The 14928-nt window shown below is 42.6% G+C and overlaps 1 pseudogene; it reads left to right on the top strand.

The window, feature by feature from the left end:
* Gm14108 (predicted gene 14108) lies at nucleotides 11088-12043 on the top strand (annotated as a pseudogene).
* The last annotated feature ends 2885 nt before the right edge of the window (nucleotides 12044-14928 follow it).

Raw genomic sequence — 14928 nt, 5'->3', positions numbered from 1 at the left:
TCTACTCTTTTAAACTGCTGTGTATGCAGAGGCACTGTTGCAGGGTTGTACCTACTATCCTCACATTCTCATTGAAGTCTTGTCCTTTACATAGGGCAGAGCCATGTGGCTGCAGATGTGCTCCAGCCTTTAGATAGAGAAACCAAGGGGAACAAATTATCCAAGAAACTTCTAGAAATGGAAAAGCTTAGTGAGGGGCTTTACAGCTAAGAAGACTTATTATGTAAACAAGGTACCAGATCTATACAAAGATCAGGAGAAAATGGGGAGACACGGTGAGTACATCTTTGTATCACCATTTCATTCTCTTCAGATTCTCAGCAGACTGTGTGATCTTGACCCTGGCAATCTCTTCTCGAAACAGCCTCACAGACATACACAGAAAAAATATCTGTAGTTCTTGACATTCCCTGTTAAGTGAGCACACGATATTACTCACGACACCACAGGAATAGACGAACAGGTCTCACAGAATCTAAATATAGACCCATGTATGAAAGGTGACGTGTGCAGAAGGATGCGACAGGGGGCGCTCTAGAGCAGCAGCAAACAGCAGGGCTGTGCTCACAGCCCTTTCCACCTATGTAAATGCTTTCCACTCAGCAACACGCAAGTCTTCACAAAGAAGCTCATGAGCAGTTTGAAAGAGAGGGGGACTGGGAGGAAGAAAGACAAGTATTTCAAGTGTTCTATTTTTTGTAGAATCTTGGTATATGTATATGTTATGAAAGACGAAGAGAGCTACTTAGGAGAAGAAAAGTGACTGTCAGGAGGAGGAACACAGGTTGAGAAAGGAATGGGGGTCAATACAAGGAAAGGACAATGAGGTGCTCTATAAAGACTTCCTAATGAAGTCCATTATTTTGTACACTAAGTAAAAATAATAGTAACAAAACAAAGGTTCCAAAACCAAGCCTTCTGATATAGAAAAGATGTTTTCAGATTACTTAACTGCTAAAAGGAGAGAATTCATGAAATATTAATATTACAAGGAATAATTTTTTTTAGAAAAAAGTCAATGATAATCAGAACCCCCTGCCCAAAGCAACATTTGTGTTAAGGAAAAATAAGCCTGAAATAAGTAATAATATGAAAGATAGCACGCCTGTGTATGGAGTTCATAGGACAACTGTTAGGAGTCTATTCCAGCTTGCACCTAGCTGAGCCAGGATCTCTTGTATTGCTTCTGCAGCTCTGCTCTAAGCATTGTACCAGCTGAGCTGTGAGCTCCAATGATTCTCTCACTGGGACTGCAGATAAGCCTACTGGCACCCACTTTTTGTCGGGATCTGAGAGTGAAACCTGGGAAGTCAGGCTTGCATGCGTGATATTCCGAGGGGCTTTTATCGCCTCCCTGGCCCTTCCAAGGACATCTTTCTTTGCCTTTTCATGACATGGAGGTGGGAAGTGGAGGCATCATGTGTTCAAATTCTTTCACAGTGTGCTGGAAGTCCTCAGCCTGTTGCTCCCTGTTCTTTTTCTATCTGTTAAGCTACATTAAGCAAGTAAAAATAAAATGCATTGAGACTTATATCCCTCTTCCTGTTGCCTAGAAACAACAACAAAAAAAAACATCTTGGGTCATAGGACCCAAATTATCCACTTAAGGGCGATCAAGGAAAGAGCAGAAGAAACCTGGCTCCCCATGGTGGCCTTGGCCTGTCCAACTCTATTTTTTTAAAATATGAAAAACTGAACATATTGGTAATCAAGCCACTTTTTTGGTTTTTGTTACAGTTCATAGCAACTGTTAATCTGTGTATACCCAAACACACAATTTCAAAATTATCTATGTGGAGAATAAATAGAAATATACTTGTTAAAGGAATGTAAAATGCATAGTTTGTCCTTCATTTTTTAGTTAAAACAATTCACATTTTATCATCATGTACTTTGTTGGAATTCACCACCTCCCCATCTTCTCCACACCCCCTGCACTCCATTCCCAGCCACAGGTGCAGGATCAACCCAGGGTCTTGCACTGCACATGCTAAGCAGATGCTGCCATTAGGTCATGTCCCTGGCCTGATGATTTTTTTTTAATTTGGTGCTTGACTAGCACCCAAGGAACATATGTGTTGCTCAGAGAATACTGTTCAAAACCGCATAGAATTGTTACCCATACTCTAACATGTGACAGTCAGTCCACTTCATGCTATGACACTGGATGGAAAACCATCCTGTTTTGAACAATACAGTGAAGTACACACTCAGAAGCATGCTTAGATGAAGACTGTATATAAGAGAAGTGGTGCCATCCCCAGACATGCATTGGGAAAGTCCTATTTTAATTGTTCCTTCTGTCTTGTTCTTTTTTTCTAAACTTTTGAACAGCTGGCTTGTGTTTGCTGCATCGTTCCAAAATTTCACACGATGAAAATTCCTTTCCCATCATTGTGTGTGAACGGAGGGGTGTGTGCTTTGGCCAAAGTCCAGGGGACTTTCCCAACGGGCAGGCCAGGGGTTCAGGTAAGCACCTAAAAAGCTCCCAGGAAACCAACTCTTACTTTACTTAAGAGAGAAAAGTTATGTCACTTCAGTTTTGGATGACTTTGTGCTTCCTACTTTGAACTTCATGGGCAGCTTATGCCACTGAACCCTGGACAGGACACTTGTGGCTTGTCAGGACAGACAGAATCTGCAGGGAACAAATCTGCAAGAGTGTATATGACATCAGGTCTGCTGCAACCTAAGCCAATTTCGGTAAATAGAAACTGCTGGCTGGGAATCAGACAGGCGGGTGCAGCACCCGAGGCATGAGCTCCTGACAGTGACCACAGTGGTGTGTGTGGTGGACGGGCTGGTGGGGCCGACAGTGATTTAATACACGTCTCTACACACTAAAAGACCTCAATAAATGTTGTTGACTGACTGCCCAACTGGCTTTAACCTCTCCTGAAAAAAGGGTGGGGGCACTAAATAAACTTAAGGTATTATCATAATAATACCTGTTGGCCAAGAATGTCTTCAAGATGAATGAGAGTGTTTTGAAGGGCAAAATGGATTTCTTTGCAGAATGACACTAGGTGAATACTAACTTCAACATCATCTGAATGGGAGCTTCAATTGCTTCAACTCTGCCCTTTGCTGTATGGATGGATACCAGCCTCCTAGAAAGGCAAACACTCTCCTTCCACCTCTCTTGACACTTGTGATTTGTTCTGCCATGATTGACTTGGAGCCCTACAATGGAATGGATCTTGGACACTTTGTCATCCACCCAGGATAAGACTGCCCGGGATGCTTCTAGAGGTGGGTCCTGACTTCTGGGTCCCTTCCCCCAACCCTGCTCCAGGAAGAGGAATTCTGTACAGTCCTCTACCACTCCCAGGAAACCATGCCAGTCGGCATCTTTTGTGCTTGACCCTACTCCTCCAAGAAATGATTATTCAATTCGTTATTGTCTAGTCTTCTTGAAGAAACTCCATACTAGTATAGAAATTCAGACACACATGTTAATTCTCCAACTTGGAGCTTTACAACTTGATTGTTGTAATGAATTCCAAATACATTCTACTTCTTCATATGCATTTATCATTTTCTAATATGTTTTGTTCCTTCTATCTTGAGCCTGTTTTCAATTCAAGCCACAGTTCACAGCTGTTGAAAAGAAAAGAGCAAAAGAGAGAGAGGCATGTGAAGTGTGTGTGTGTGTGTGTGTGTGTGTGTGTGTGTGTTACCCAAATAATAACTTTGATCCAACACTGGAATTTCTTTTATTTTTTTCTTTTTTTGTAGGGAGGTGGTGTAAACCTGTCTAGATTGGGGACCTGAAAGTTGAGCTGATCTTTCTTCCACATGTTTAGTGATTCATAATTCCTAGTCTTGCTGTCACCTTTATTAAGAAACCTTGATCTTTGTGGTTTTCTACCAAGTCCTGGAAAACAGTTGAAAAGCAAATTTGTTAGACATTAATAATATTACTGTGAAACCCACTATTTGGTTGGTATTAGATCATTTAAAGAAATGTGGGAATACAAACTTTGCTACTTTCATTTTTTAATTTTGTAGTACATTTGCGGGGTAGGGCATCTTCTAGAGGGAGCTTGAAATATTTTAGAAAGATTACTCTATTAGAGCTGATTTCTTTTTTGTATGGTGAATATACCTAGAATGATGTCTAAGAAAGTAACTTTTCAAACAGAGATCTGTAACTCCCAAATGCTGGTGTATAGGGTGACAGACACAGAGGCCCTCTTCAACTCCCAGCCCAATCTGCCAAGGAGCAAGGGTCCCCCAGGAGGTTTAATGACTAAGGCACAGGAGCAAAAGTAGAAACAGGAATAGCTCAATGGCCTCCCTCACTTGCAAGAGACTTGCACAGACAGTCAAAGGGGTCATTCATGTGCTGTTTTGCTAAGTTATTTCACTAAGCCTTTCTGGAACTTTTCTATTAGTAACCCCCACTTTCTCTGCTTTTAATAGACTTCAGAGGAAAGATCAGAAAGTGTCTTCTGTGGACCCTGAAGCAGTCTGGCTTAGAGACTCGGGCTCCTTATTGGCATGTATCTTCTCAAAGTTGCCAGCTTTGGTGGTCAGCTTCTCTCTTCAAATGTTTCTTCTTCTATCTTATGTAATCTGAGAGAGCTGCCAATCTCAAATCCTATAGCAGTTCCATGGAGACCAGGAATTCAGGTCATTTTTGTCCCCCTCCTCTCTAAATACACTCCAAACGAAGGAAGAGAAAAAAAAAAAAAACTTCACAGAGAACAATGAAAATGTGAGTTATTTCGACAGAGTCATAAAGTGTGGGTGTTTGAGAGACAGCGTAGTTACGCCTGACCTAGTGGGTCTGACTTCACTCTCTGAGAGCCGACAGCCTGGTTTCAAATCCTTGATAGCCAGGCAAATGTTGCACAGTGTGGGCGAGTCCTTTGTCTTCCTGGCCCTTATTTGTCTCTCTCCCTCTTTCCCCTCCTTTTCATCTTCCATAAAGTAAACACAACCATAAGATAATTGACAGGAATAAGTGTCAAAACAGAGGCATAACCTTGCGTAAACCAAGTTTTCAGGTCTTCCAGGAGAGGCAAAGCAGAGAACAGACCAAGACAGGGCAAAAATCAGAGGCAATAAAAGGGATTCTAGACTGGTATGTATGAAAACAAACACTATACTGAATTTATGTGTTTTGATTTATGTTGAAGCACACAATACACAACAATGTCATTTATTACACTTTGGCTCTGTATGCTATTTTGGTCTTTAAAACATTCGGGGTGTTTTTTTTTTATTTAAGTGGAATTATAAATTTACTGAATTTGAAATTTCAGATCAAAATAGCCTCCAAGCGATGACACCATTGCATACACTAGCAAGCCTTTGTTGCAAGGACGGTGATATAGCTGTCCCTTGTGAGACTAGACCGGGGCCTAGCAAACACAGAAGTGGATGCTCACAGTCAACTATTGGATGGATCACAGGGCCCCCAATGGAGGAGCTAGAGAAAGTATCCAAGGAGCTAAAGAGATCTGCAACCCTATCGGAGGAACAACATTATGAACTAACTAGTACCCCAGAGCTCTTGATTCTAGCTGCATATGTATCAAAAGATGACCTAATCGGCCATCACTGGAAAGAGAGGCCCATTGGTCAGGCAAACGTTATATGCCCCAGTACAGGGGAATGCCAGGGCCAAAAAATGGGAGTGGGTGGGTAGGGGAGTGGGGGGGGGGGGACTTTTGGGATAGCATTGGAAATGTAATTGAAGAAAATACGTAATAAAAAAAAAAAAAAAAAAGGTAAGAGAGTACCTGGAGAGATGGCTTGTTAGTTGCAAGCATGTATTGATCTTCCAGAGGATCCCGTTGCAATTCCCAGCATCCGTGTCAGATGGCTCTCCTCCTGCAACTCTAGTTCCAGGGATCCAACGCCCTCAGCTTCTGGGCACTATACTTACCTATACATACACATAACTAAAAATAAATTCTAAAAGAGAAGGAGGAGTCCTGTAAGGCAAGGCAGACAGTGTTAGGTGCTGGAAAACACAAGCAAGACATCTGTGTCTAGACAGAAAGGCATATTGACAGTGACAGGCAGTCAAACAGCTAGAGTGCTAATCAGAGGACACCGGAAAAAGTCACATCACATTGCCTGTGACCTTTCCTTGAATCTATTTCAGCATTTTTATCTTAAGCAGATGAAACAATTGGGTATTACATTTCTGAAATTTTGTTGGATTCCTGGAACTCAGACACTTTCCCACTGTAGGACGGGAATGTAAGCCCTCTGTGTAATTACGTGTATTACTAAAAATAGTTTTCTAATCACATTCCAACTATGAATATTATCTGATGCTGGCTATGAAAGATGAGGAAATTAGCAGATAAAAGCTTTAAATATATTTTTGTTGTTGTTTCACAAGTTACCTCTCTGTGGCTACATGCAATCATCTCAGCCTTCTGTGTCATGTCCAGCTTTATTCCTAGTCATTGAATCCTTGCTTGGTCCTATTGCAAGAATAATTCATCTGCAGAATTAATTTTTCCAGAATTTTCTTTCTTTTTTTCTTGAGGAAGTTTGGTTTTTTGGTTTTTTTGTTTGCTTGTTTGTTTTTAGCAATGTTAGGGAAACACTGTTCCATTGCATCAGTTTTCTCTCTTAATGTTTATAATCCAGGGACCAACACAGGATTACATATTGTGTGAAGTTATTGAAAGTTTCTTTCATTTTTCCTTAATTTCTGCTCTTCTTGAGTATGAATGTTTCACTTCTGGGAGTTTTCCTCTGATTTTCAGTTTGTTATCTCTTCTTTAATTTTTACTTGTTGGAAGTTTAAAAGTGGGTGGTTGCACATGCGCTTTAGCAAAGCTCCCTTTTCTTGCTTCTGGAGCCTCAACCTCATTCAGGATGTCCTTTTCCTGCAGGTGGGATAAGAACCAAGGACATATGTGTGTTGGGCAAGAACATCCCATCCTCACTTTAGCATCTTATCCTGCTCTTTCACAGAGCTGTTCCTCACACTATAAAATGCGCCAGGTCAATGGACCAAAATGGTTCTCTGACACAATCGTACCAAAAATACTTAAACTCTGAACCTGGCTGGGAAAGGATAATTCTGCAGCATGAACATTGATGATGAGGGAGAGAGAACAGCCGATGCTGTCTCTTAACCCGTGTCACTGATTGGGCTGTGAGGACGTGATACACTGGTCTCTTGTTAGTCATATGAAGAAGCCCCAGACAGAGCTGCAGGTACTGAGCCAGAGCACTGACGTCAGTCACCTTAACCTAAGACGATCAGCTCTTACCTTCTAGTCTCCATAAATTAGAGCAGGAAACACACTTGTGGAAGATGCTAGCCAGATGTTCCAATGGCCTGAGTTGGACATATTCTCAGATGGCTACATCTTTTTTTTTCTTTTTTGCTCAAGTCCATTTGCAGAGTTGCTATGCTGCTTTCCGTCTTGCTTAGGTGTGAGTCCTTCTGTCTAGACTGCTACTTTCTCTGACCTAATGGGACTAAATTGTCCTTAACAACTTTCCCACTTATTTGAATCCAGTGTGTCCTTGTCTGTGAGGTAACAAGTGAGGACTGAGATTTCCCTCAATTACATTTGTGTCAAGGTTTGAATCCTAAGGATGGAAATGATATGAACAAATTTACATTTTAAAGGAGCCTCCTGTTTGCTGTTGATTGAGGAACAAGCATAAAAATACTGGATCCACTTCATTGGTACTGAAATAGCCCTGAGAATCAAAAGATGATGGATGGTTCAGACCATGAACCTCAGTGGAGCTGATGGGAGGTGTGTAGAGTCAAATGGTTTTGCTTGAGTCATACAAAGTATAGAGAAAAGAAGGCTTGGTGAGTCCTGGTTCAAGGAAAGGTAGATGCACTTGAAAGAATATACCATTTTATAAAAAATAAACACTGGGGGACTTTCAGAGACTGAACTACCAACCAAAGAGAATACACAAGCTGGACCTAGGCTCCCTGAACATATGTAGCAGATGTGCAGCTTGGTCTTCATGTGGGTCCCAAACAACTAGAGCAGACTCTATCCCAAAAGCTGTTGTCTGTCCATGGGATATGTTCTTCTAGCTGGGATGCTTTGTCTGCCCTCAGTGGGAGAGGAAACACCTAGCCTTGCAGAGACTTGAAGTGCCAGGGTAGAGGGATACCCAGGGGGCTCACACCCCTCAGAGGAGAAGGGAAGAGGGGGATGGGGGAAGGATTGTGAGAGGGGGTAACCGGGAGGGTGGCAGTGTGTGGTATGTAAAGTGAATAAATTAAAATAAATAAAATAAACACTAGGAAAGAAGGAAAGGAGGACATAGAACACATGCAACAAGAAATCAGGAATTCCTCTAGAACATAAAAGAGAAATAAGCATAGCACAGAAGGCTGAGTACAGGCAATGTTCATCTGTTCCTTGCATTAGGCACTTTCAATTATAGGTTCTTTGTCTCTTTGGTTACTTAAGTCACAGCAGAAACCCTGAGTTGTCTATGTACTGGGAAATCTCCCCATTCCTCTTTCTTTCTAAAAGATTCCAGACTTTGTTTCAATCATAGGAAGAGACCAGTTCACCTTAGAAATAATAGGAAGTGACCAGCGAGGTGACTCATCAGGTAAAGGGACCAGCAGCCAAGTCTGATGATCCAGGTTCAATCACCGGGTACCACATGTTAGAAGGAAAGAGCTTATTTCCAGTAGTCCTCTGATCTCCACATATACACCATGATGCACGATCATCTGTATGTATGTGTGTGTGTATATATGTATATATGTATATATATACACACACAATGATTTATATTTTAAAAATTGAGTATCTGAGAGTGAGACAAAATAAACCAGCACTCAGTTTGTGATAAAAGGATGTTGCTTATGAATTTTCTCATCAGCTCAGCAATCTCTGAAGACTTTGTGAGGTTACTACTTACGAGACCCTCAAGTTGTACACAAGTGCATTGGAGCTCAAAGATGAAAACAGCACAGTGTCACACAACCTAGAAAGGGGCAAGCCCATCTCACATTCAGATTCCTTGTGACACGCAGAACCCTGACGAATTCATGGAAAAGTTTCATTTCCCCAAGCAAAGGCCTAATTACCCCCTTTGCATAACTGTCTGGGACATCTCAGGGCCTAAAATATGCCTAGTGTGGACTTCTTGTTCCTCTCCCCCAGAACTCAGTGACAAGGCTAAATACACATGGTACTGAGAGATATTCTTCCTTCATAGGAAGTATTTCTAGTGAGCTGCCACCTTACCACTCCTCCCACAGGCCCTATCCATAGATGTCAAGAAAGGACATCAGAGAATGGCTTTTATTTATAACTACAGAGAAGAGCCAAATGGGAGAGGGGGGAATGCAACTTTTACTAAGAACTTAAAATTTAATGTAAGATATCTATTCTCCCCAATGTGAGAGAGGATGCCACCAAAGAACAAAACACCACTCACCAGCTCTAAGGAGGTCTGCAAGGAGCAGGCTTTTAGAATGTCCTCAGCCTGGGAAGTTCCTTTGCTCAAATGCGTCCTCGTGTTATAGAAGTAAGAAAGATTTGGCCTTAATGACTCAAACAAGGCAAATTTTAGTGGTAAAATTAAATTTTGCATAGACATTATGAGAAACCAAATATTAGAAATCCATTTCTCAAAAGCCCACATCGGTGACTTGACAAGCTTAAGTGAGGTCATTTCAGTTTATGTATACAGTGCTGAACTAGCTCAATGTAACTTCCCTAAAACTCTGTTTTCATTAAAGCTCCTCCCTAAAGCAAGAAGGCATTCCAATTATGTTCACTGACATTCCTTGAATAAGCTGGCTTTGAAGCGGTCCTTGCCCTGGTAGTTGTTTTTAGAGGCCATGGTGCCTCTGTGGGAATAGATTACACCTTGTGTAGACAATGAAGATGCTGAGAAGACTGAAAGAGACACCATTAAGGCCAAGCAAGTAGCTAGTACCCTATACCCAGCAGACAATTTGAAATAGCTCTTTATTATTACCGCCATTAATGAACCCAAATGCTCTATTTTTAACCCTGCCACCTGTGACAGCAAATACACAGGTAAACATAAGCAAGTGTACCAGATCCATAGCCATGTCTGTAAACTCATCTGTGAGCTGTTGGCAATGTAGAGATGAGATACAGGGCCCCTCTGCCAGTGGCTGGGCTCCCAGAGCCCCATCTAGCCACTGTAACATCTAAAGATTACTGAAGTGGAGGGAAGTTTAGTAGAACTGAGGCAGAGGTCAGCATTTCTGGGCTAGCAAGGCTGAGCACACTGCTGTGCAGCACCCAAAGAATTGGTGTGTGAGACAAGGATCACACAATAGTGCTTCCTCCGCCTCACACACTGAGTGCATGTTGATTGCTTACTGGCTAATCCAATATTTATTTCGAGCATGCTTAATAAGTGTTTTAGCATGTGTTTGGTGTCGTTGCAGGTCCTGGAGATGCTGTTGTGAATGAGGACAGATAGATTCCCCACACCTCTGCGTTTTACCCTCAGAAGAAAAGCAGGATAGCAACACAAATAAGCAAAGTAGAGAATTTCAAATGGTGACTGCTTACATGAGGAAAACGGGAGTAACTGAACAAATAGTGAATGACAGACCAGGGTGCAGAAGGCCAGCTGAGACACAGTGGAAGGAAGGTGTCCATCATGTAAGTTTAAAACTGTGACAAGATCTCTGGTAACCCCTAATCATACTACTTTCTAAAGTTCATGAATTTGCATCATTTCTATTACCTCAATAGGGATAAGACCTATGACTTGCTTCTAACTTGTAGATAGTGATGAGTGTGACTACTATGGTTATACTACATTGCTCCTGAGCTTATACCCCCTTGCTGTTGGGAAGTCCCATATAACTAGGCACCAAGAAGGCCTCTAGTGAACAGCCAACTAGAAACTGAGACTCTTAAACCAGGAGACAAAAAAAATCAGATTTGGTCAACAATCCCAGGAGACTGGATGCAGATCTCTCTGTAATGGAGCCCTCCAATGAAATCTGTCCCTGGAGCCTTGAATTCATTCTATGACTATACCCAGCTGGACCACATATGCATGCTACAAGCCACTACATTTGTCATAGCTTGTTGCAAAGTAAAATGGAATAAAAATAATGGCATTGGGTTCAGTCTGATCCCAGCAGCCATTGTGGCAGCTCAGTTCTTCAGTAGCTCTTATTGTCTCCCTTTCATTTTTAGAAACATGGCCTCTGGTGTGGCTGTCTCTGATGGGATCATCAAGGTGTTCAATGACATGAAAGTTTGAAAGTCTTCAATGCCAGAAGTGAAGAAGGCAGTGTTCTTTTGCCTGAGTGAGAATAAGAAGAACATCATCCTGGAGGAGAGCAAGGAGATCCTGGGAGGAGATGTGGGACAGATGTAGGTGTGGATGTCCCCTACACCACTTTTGTCAAGATGCTGCCAGATAAGGACTGCCACTATGCTCTCTATGATACAACCTATGAGACCAAGGAAAGCAAGAAGGAGGACCTGGTGGTCATCTGCTAGGCTCCTGAGAGTGTACCCCCTAAGAGCAAAATGATCTATGCCAGCTCCAAGGATGCCACCAAGAAGAAGCTGACAGGAATCAAGCATGAATTACAAGCTAACTGCTACAAGGAGATCACAGACCACTGCACCCTGACAGAAAAACTAGAAAGCAGCTCCATCATTTCCCTGGAGAGCAAGCCTTTGTGAGCCACCTCCAGCCCCCTGCCTGGAGCATCTAGAAACCCCAGACCTGCTCTTGTGTGTTGCAAGCTGACCCTTTCCTGCCAGACTGGAGGTGCTGAGGGCATCCAAGTAGGGGGAGGGCTAACCCTTAACCCCAGTTGCCAAACACCCCTCCCAAACCCTGGACCGTTCTTCTCCCTCCATCCTTAACCAACCTTTCCAAACTTTTTGATATTCTGATTCCTCTTGGGTTGAAGCAGACCAAGTCCCGTCCTAGGCATCCAGTTCGTGGGGAGCCTGTACTTTTTAACGACACCCCTACTCCTCATCACTCCCCATCCCAGGCTGCCAGCTTCTAACCACAATAGTGACTCTGTGCTTGTCTGTTTAGTTCTGTGTGTAAATGAAATGTGGAAATGACGGACCCTGCACCAGCTGGTTGCCCTCCCTTTTTCCTTGATCTTGGCCACTCATGGAAACAGGACCAATAAGAGACCTTCAATTTAAAAACAACAACAACAACAACAACAATAAAAAGGCTAATTAGCAACAACAACAACAAAAAATGGCATTGGTGAAGGTTGAGGAGGGATTCAAATATGCAGATAAAGAACCAGGTGAAAATCCCCCAGGAGTGGCTGAGAAGTTGGGTACACAATGGAGAATTTGCACAGTGTTACTTGACACCTTTCTTGCCATGAGAAGACCTGAGAAGATGGTTAAGACTTGGTCCATAGTCAAGGGAAACTGAGATGAGAACAGGAGTACCAGGTGGTAAACAAGAAGTAATTCAGATTATTTCAAAAAATGCACAGTCATGGTACTAGATGGGAGGTTTTGCTCATAAAAAAGCATGACTGCCATAAAATAATGTATCAATATGCCATTTTTCAAAAACCAAAGTAAGGAGAATATAAAACTGTAAATCCTCCACACACACCTCTCTTCAGACCCTCAGACCCACTCCTGAAAGATTATAGGCCATGGGCCTGCAAGACAGCTCGATGGGTAAAGGTGTTTGTCACTAAGCCAGACAGCTTGAATTCAATCCCTAGGACCCATATGGTGGAAAGAGAGAACCTCAAAAGTTAGTCTCTGACCTCCACATTCACACTGTTACATGCACAAACACACACACACCACATAAATGTAATATATACAAATTTAATGTATTTTTCTTCCTGCATATGTGTCTTTTTAATACATGCTAGCTTGACTTATATCTATAGTTCTGTAAGATGCTGTTTTTCTTAGCATCAAGTTTTGGATATCATGCCAAATCCTAACATTCCAGTCAGCCCATCCTTGCACACTCCTGCACACTATTCTGTTGTGTGTCACACTCAGTGGCATCAGTCTCCTATGGATTAGCACAGACCAGATGTTATTTTAATGTTTCCGTGCTGACAATAGGTGTGATCGGTGATTCTGCTCATTTCTGTAGATGTAGGATATCCATATCTACAGTTAGACTTGTGGGACCGAATAGAATCCACCCAGGCTGTACAAGTTTTATCCCATGCACAGTGTACAAGGTGACAATTTTAGATTCACGTTGGCTAGCATCACTCACTGACAAATTTTAATCTGTACCCATTTAATAATAAAAACAATAGCTGGTCATGTTGCTGTTGGGTTGCGTATCCATCTGAATTCATACGACCTTCAAGGATCTGGGATTCAAGGTAGCACGTAGACATACAGGACACTTACAAAGGACACTCTGTCCCCACCACAGCCAATCCTGACACTGGTACATGAGAGGTGGAGGCAGGAAGATCAGGAGTTCAAAGTCAGTCTCAGCTATGTGGGCAGCTTGAGACCAGCCTGTCAGGCCTTGCTGGCATCTTGTCAGCCACCTCAACAACCTTTAAAGACTTCCTTTTACTCTCAAAAGTCTCATTGCCGGTAATAAGATTAGTCTTCGTAAGAGCAGCAGCCTGTGTCAAGTGCAATGGACGCGTCTCCCAGGGTGTGATGGATCTCAATATCAGAAAGACTACATAGGACCTGCAAGTCCTTCTACAGATCTCCTCAGGAAGCACTCGTACTTCTCAGGCAACTGTCACCTGAGAGTGGTCACACTTGAAGGCGGAAAGAATAGCCCGTTCCTTTCGCTTTCTAGTAGAGGCTCCACCCAGTAAGAACACCTCAACAAGTTCTTCTCATTTAAACCAATGGATTGAAGGGAACAAACCTCACAGATTTATAGAAGGGGGAGGAAACGTTTAATTAGCATGTATTACTTTTCTGTTCCAACCGTGTGCAGTAGCTTTGAAGTAGCCTGTGAACTCACAAAACTGTTGACTCACGGTAAGAAAAACATACAGGGACAGCAAAGGAGCTACTCAGGTCTCTCCCGCTGGGGCAAGACTTTGCCAAAGACTGGATTATTTTTTAAATCTATTTTTACAGTGAAAGGAACCCACAGGCATCTGAATCCTGGCCTCCCAGCCCGACACCTCATTTCTGCCAGTGCATGGAGAGACCTACTGAAAGGGCTCTTCTGGACTGTCGGTGGGTGTGAAGCAAGTTGGGGGGTGTTTGGGTGGCTTTTGTTTTTGTTTCCCCGGCTCTCCGCCTTCCGGGTACTTCTCTTCTCCAAAGGACACTCTGTCCCCACCACAGCCAATCCTGATCATCCCCAAACACAAATCCAGATTCATTCTGTAAAGATTCATGAGTGAAGGCTTGTCCTGTATTTTTGTTTTCCCCGGCTATAGTCTTCCTGTGCCAACAAAAATGAGTGTATTCGTGTTTTATTTTTAAAAAACCTTTTTACAAATCTTCAGTGGCTCTTTGAGTATAAAATATTCATACCTTGACTGCAAATTATGGTTGGGAACATAACCACTCAACGAGTACTTTTAGTTCAGATTCATTTCGGATTCATACAAGCAGGGGAGGGAAACCTAGGAAACACAAAGTGTCCTTTGAAGGTGAGAAATCCTGAATGAAGAAATGGGAGGAGGGGGTGGCCATTCCCAACCCAGCTGAACGCCTTCGCCACAGAGTCAGAGTCATTTAGGATGGCGGAACAGGCTTTGGCAACCAGCAAAGGTAGCTGCAGTATGGGACACCCAAATTGAGGAACTTCTTGGGCTGTGAGCCCTTGTGGAGTCAAGGTAAGCCTGCTCACGCAGACTGTCGCCACTACATCTTCTCCCATCAGGTCTTGAGGAGGCTCTTCTGAGGATCTACTGTAGACAGCTAGGAAGCTGATTTCACTACAGATTTGGATGCTGGGAGAAAATGATCCAGATATTCAAAAGCCACTTCTTGGTTTCCGTGA

The sequence above is a fragment of the Mus musculus genome, chromosome 2 (assembly GCF_000001635.26).
Source record: "Mus musculus strain C57BL/6J chromosome 2, GRCm38.p6 C57BL/6J".
NCBI lineage: Eukaryota > Metazoa > Chordata > Mammalia > Rodentia > Muridae > Mus > Mus musculus.
This window is presented reverse-complemented; position numbering and strand designations above follow the sequence as displayed.